The sequence below is a fragment of the Oreochromis niloticus genome, linkage group LG1 (genome assembly GCF_001858045.2).
Source record: "Oreochromis niloticus isolate F11D_XX linkage group LG1, O_niloticus_UMD_NMBU, whole genome shotgun sequence".
NCBI classification, from domain to species: Eukaryota; Metazoa; Chordata; class Actinopteri; order Cichliformes; family Cichlidae; genus Oreochromis; species Oreochromis niloticus.
The window spans coordinates 40,561,810-40,567,461 of record NC_031965.2 but is presented as its reverse complement, the minus strand read 5'-3'; the positions used below and the strand labels follow the sequence as shown (position 1 = coordinate 40,567,461).

Here is a 5,652-nt window from a genome sequence, read left to right as displayed (position 1 = left end):
GGTACGTGTTGTAAACTATTGTGTGAACTGTAACAGTTTGTCAATAAATAGCTGCAAGGGAAGCTGCTCTTTGAAGGACTTTGGGCTGGAGACAGGTTAGGAGCGTGAGCTCCAAGAGCTGGTTCTTGACCAAAGGCCTCCCTTGCGCAAGTAAAAACGATCGAACACTGTTGCCTTGTTTTTCTTTCATGGGAATAAGTCCTGGATACAGCGGGGTCTGAGTTTAGACCCAAAATTTATTTGGTCCTTCGAGAGCCGGAGCCTAACACATCGCATTCACCGAGGAGAGGGAGAGGACGCCACCGCAGTCTGCTAGCAGCCATCGTCTGGGACGATTGATGAAAGCCCTGGTGCTTTGCTTTGTTCTAGGCTGGAAAGTTTGCGTCTGAACTCCCCTCGGGATGGATGGCAATTGACGGGAACCAGAGACTCTTCCCATGAACGAAAACAACACGAACAGTGAGTAGAAAAGGCCTTATGCGTCACTGAGACTGCGCGGGCAGACGCGGGTCCAGGGGAGCGCTGGTTGCGCGGGTTACACGCGAACCTAAAACAATAGAGAGCGGCTACGTGACCGTGCGGTTCCTCGCAGGTACGGGAGTGCGCCAGCCGTGCGGGAAGGTCGCAGGCTACTAAAGTAAAGAAACGGCTCCGTAGCTCTTCCACAGCATGTCTTTCATCCTGTTTTCCTTCTTTCACCCCAACCGGTCGCAGCAGATGGCCGCCCCTCCCTGAGCCTGGTTCTGCCGGAGGTTTCTTCCTGTTAAAAGGGAGTTTTTCCTTCCCACTGTCGCCAAAGTGCTTGCTCATAGGGGGTCATATGATTGTTGGGTTTTTCTCTGTATTTATTATTGTGCTATCTACTGTACAATATAAAGCGCCTTGAGGCGACTTTTGTTGTGATTTGGCGCTATATAAATAAAATTGAATTGAATTGAATTGAATTGAATTGAATTGTAGCTGCGCGGTTTCACGTGAGCACGGGAGTGCGTTGGACTGTGCGTTTAGGACGCAGGTCCATGAGAGCTGTGCGTGCAGACGCAAGCGATAGGCCTATGTTGTGTGTGTGCGGGCCAGACGTGGTCTGCGTGAGCGTGGCTGATTGTTGTCTTGTAATGGAGACTAAACTGAGTAAGTCTGCCTTGAAAGAGGATGAAATACACTGCAAAGTTTTTATTGGGCAGCACGTGGTGTGTGGATCGTTGAAGAATGAAGTGAAATTGTGCGCTAAGCAGAAGTGAGTGTGAGCGTGTCTGACGTCACGGTGTGTGTGAAGGTATCCAGCTGGGGCAGACGTGATTCTGCAGGTCACCTGCCCAGCGGACAAAGAAATAACATAGTTGTGTGGTGAATGATAGCACGAAGAGTGTTTGGTGTTTCTCAGCCTGAAACAGCTGTAATGCTACTTTCTGTTTTGGAGCGAGGGACAGTTTAAAAAAAACAAACAGAGAGAGAGATGTGTGTTGTTTTAAGCAGTGATGAGAATAATGAAAATGTGATGAGAGGAACACAAAAACATACAGAAAATGCATTAACTATACTAACCCTACATGCATATACAGAATAAATGATACTCATGAAGACCAGACAGCATCTTAAGCATGAGATTCTGTTTGTCATCTTGTCCAAGTCACTAGTAAGATGAAAGTGATACATAGACTAGTGGACTGAATATTATAGGAGGACAGATGACTGCATCATAGAAGAAAACAGAATGCTGATGAGGGGTCTCAAATGAGTGAGCTGATTTTGAGTTTCTGGTGTGTGAAGAAGTTTTACCATGGCACACATTTGGTTACATGAGAAGAAACTTATTATGTGATGAGACAACAGGGTTATGCTGTATGTTGTGTGTGGCTGATTGGATGAATGTTTGAGATTAAACTAGCTGTTGATTTGTCTTTTGTTATTAAGTTGAGCCTGCCAAATGGGTTGTTACAATTTATCCCCCTGGCATGAAGAACACGTGTCATGACTTAAACAAGGCCTTTCTTTCCTTTGCTTTCCTTTATTTTCTTTCCTTTCTTTTTATTTTGTTACTTTCATGGTGCACTGAAAGTTTCGGTTGATGATCTCTGTTGAGCAGAGATGCACGATTAGAACAGAAGCGTTATACGACTCGTCGTCGAGAAAACTGTTGCAAGTGAGTTTCTCCAAAAATTAAAATGGGCTTGGGAGAAAGCCACTTATTTGGGACAATCAGAAAACAAGTCCCTGCCAAAAAGGATTCAGCGATGTAATCCGCTTCTAAAGTTTTTCTTCTTCTTTTTTGAAATGACGTCATTGCTAGCAGTAGAAACTTAATGCGTCAAGAAGGGTTCTACTGTTAGCAAATAAAAAATGAGTGGAAAAACTGATTGACAAAAGCTGACTTAACACCATTGTGTGAAGTTAACCCCCACCTGACAAAGGTGTGGATGTATCTCTGTGTGTGTCTATTGCAGGAGCAGAAGGAGACCACAGGAGGAAACTTGGGTCACATGACTATGTGAACTCTGCAAATTTAACCTTGTAGTTTAAAATTTTCTGTGTCTGTGAATTTACCATGGGTGTGTCATTAACTACTTTGGGTTGCTCACAGAGATTACTGTGAGAAAGAGTGTATACGAATGCGCAGCGCTAACATTTACCTTTCTTTTTACAGCAGATGGCTAATCATGTGATTTGATCGTGTGATTTATAGCAGGATTTCTATCACAGGATTACTGAGATTTTGTGTGAAGAAAACTGTAGTTACAGGCTGTGTGTTGATGATGAAATTACACTGTGTTGTGGAGAAAATGTTGGAAATTACAGGGAAGAAGTGAATACAGTGTGGGATATATTGTATTTGAAACTAGTGTTACTTTTCTCACAGCAGTGTTACCTTTATGACCATTCACAGCTCCTCTGGAATTTGGATGGCCAACACCTGACCACCAGGATGAACTGTGTGTTAATGTTCGTTTTTCTTTAAGAGTGCTTGTAAAGGATTCAGCACAGACAGACAAGTGACAATTGAACAAATGTGCAGTGGTTACAGAATAGTTGAATATGGGGCTCATTAGCTGGCCACTATTGAGCTCACAGTGATAAAAATGAGTGGAGTGACAAACTTAAGGAAAGTCACCAATTAAATTGTGGAATAAATTGGGATGATTCATGATTTGGGACAAATTATGATAATAAGAGTGATTTAATGACTGGAGAAAACCTGCACATGATATTTGTCTTTTATGCTGAATACTTTATTAGTTTATTGGTTGAAAATGTGAAGTTTGATTTAAAGACTTTGTCTTCCAGGGTACAGGCTCCAGGTGGAGCTGGGAGTTAGACAAGCTAAACATTTAGTTGCTGACTGATGTTTTTACACAGGGTTACAGGTTGGAGTGAAGCTGCTCCAAGGGACAAACCCTGGAGATTGTTTTAGGGAGACTGTGCAACATTCTTGTACAGGTCTCATTGGGGAGTTGACACATGGCGGAAGCCATGTGGCGAGAGGAGTGTCATTTTAATTTGCAGATGTCGCGAGATGCCATGACGAGAAGGAGTGACTGAGAGGATCGTCCACAAGATGGAAGCTGAGGCCTGGAGAGAGGCTTCAGGAGGATCAGAGATCACCTTCAGCACAGAGAGCTGTGCTACTGAGCTTCCAGGAGATCGTCATGAGGAGACTCTGCACAGCAAAATCTTAAATGACATAAAAGACTTTCGACGTTGAGAAAGACAACTAAGGTGTACGACGTGCTCTGCCTTTTAAATCTTCAGCAACGTTGAATCATGAGAACCTGAGGGAGCGTGCCAGGCTCCAAAAAGTGACAGCACAGAGGAGGTCCAGTGATGGACTTGTGGTTCTGTGAACAGCACAAATGCCAGGTGACTGTGAAATAACTAACAGCACTTTTTCCACAAGTGAAGCCAGTAACTTGCTATCCTACCAGATTAGCTCTAGTTGCTTGTGCTTTACCTCCATGCGTGAGATCAGTATGTGCAGCAGCTTAAGCTGTACAATGTTTCAGGATATAGTTTTTCACCTTTTGAGACTGTTAGTTCAACACGAGGTAGATGTCTACTACTGCAGACTAAAATTACATTTCTGTCACCTACAAACGCTTGTCTTTAATGTTACTGTTACTCTCACAACCACATATTACCATAAAGTGATGCACAATTCTGAATCCGTCAAACCTTTTGCCAACGGAAGAAGAGGGCACTTCTCATGAGTGTAGAGACCACGTAGAGAAGGAGTGTAAGCTGAGGGATGACTTAATAGCTGTGCCACTTGGTGAGGGAAAGGTTTGGTTTGTTGAGTTTTACAACAGTAGAGGGACAGACTAAAACAGGTTTTACTGTAGTAGATAGTGAGAAAGTTATCTGTGCAGGACAACTAGCATGTTTCATATTTGCTTGAGCAGCAGAGATAGTAGCTTTAACGGAAGCGTGTAAAGCTGCAGAGAAATAAAATGTGACAACATACACTGATAGCCAGTATGCATTTGCTACATTACATTTCTTTGTGATGCAGTGGGTGAGACGAGGTGAGACAACCTCGACAGGGAAACCTGTAGCACACGCCAAACTCTTGCAAAATCTGCTGGAGGCAGAGTTTTTACCCAGTAGAATTGCCGTTTGTAAATGTGAAGCACACATGTGAGGGAAAGATCCAGTTGCATTAGGCAATGCTTTTGCACATAAGATCGCGAAAGAGGCAACTTTAGGAGAACATGTTGTTCACGTTTTAGCAGTGCAATGCCAGCAGACGTTGGCTATTATGCGGGATGCACTGGTAGACATGCAGGGCCACTCACCTACTGCAGGGAAACAGTTGTGATTTACAGAAGGAGCGAGTTTGCAGGATGGTGTTTGTTATCTGTGTGATAAACCAATACTGCTTTAGAATTTGTATAAAACTGTTGCTATTTTGCGCCATGGGCTTTGCCATGTCGCAACAGGAGGGAGATAATGAGTAGTTTATACTTTAAGATTAAATACCCTTAAAAAAAACTTTTTTGTAGGTCATGTATGATATGTTCAAGCACAATTCTCAGGGTAATTTGAGACCTAAGAGAGGGAAATTCCCTAGACCCAGTCACCCATTTCAAGTTATTCACATGGACTTTATAGAGCTGTCCAGCTGTAATAACTATGAGTATTGTTTAGTGATAATGGTCCACATTTTGTAAATGAAGTGATGAGATTAATGGCACAACATCTAGGGATAACACTAAAAACATCATTGTTTATATCACCCACAAAGTGCAGGTTTGATAGAGAGAACTAATGGAACAGTAAAGTTAAGACTTAGGAAGAGATGCAGGACATGGTTAGACTGTGTAGAATTAGTTAAGATGTACATGAGGATTACTCCAACAGAGAATGGTCTGACTCGTTGAGATTATATATGTTAGAGCATTTAGAGTTCTAGTCGTCTGTAGTGATGACAGAAAAGCAGAAGAGGAGAAAACATTAGCAGATTGGATGCTTAAAATGTTTAAAAGTAAAGAGGTCACGAGAACAAATGATCTGCCAGATGATTCTGTTTCTCCACAGGAACAGAGCCTGAAGTCTGGAGATTGGATGTTGACAAGGCCATAAAGAGGAAGTGCTGGTCCAGTCCACGGTGGGAAGGTCCCTATCGGATGCTGCTAAAGACGACCACAGCAGTGAAGATTG

General features: G+C 42.9%; 1 long non-coding RNA gene across 1 annotated transcript; it reads left to right on the top strand.

The window, feature by feature from the left end:
- Nucleotides 1-376: 376 nt before the first annotated feature.
- On the top strand, nucleotides 377-4,983 carry LOC109200347 (uncharacterized). Its single transcript, XR_002060518.2, has 2 exons — nucleotides 377-459; nucleotides 3,502-4,983. It is a non-coding gene; the product is annotated as an uncharacterized LOC109200347 (long non-coding RNA).
- The last annotated feature ends 669 nt before the right edge of the window (nucleotides 4,984-5,652 follow it).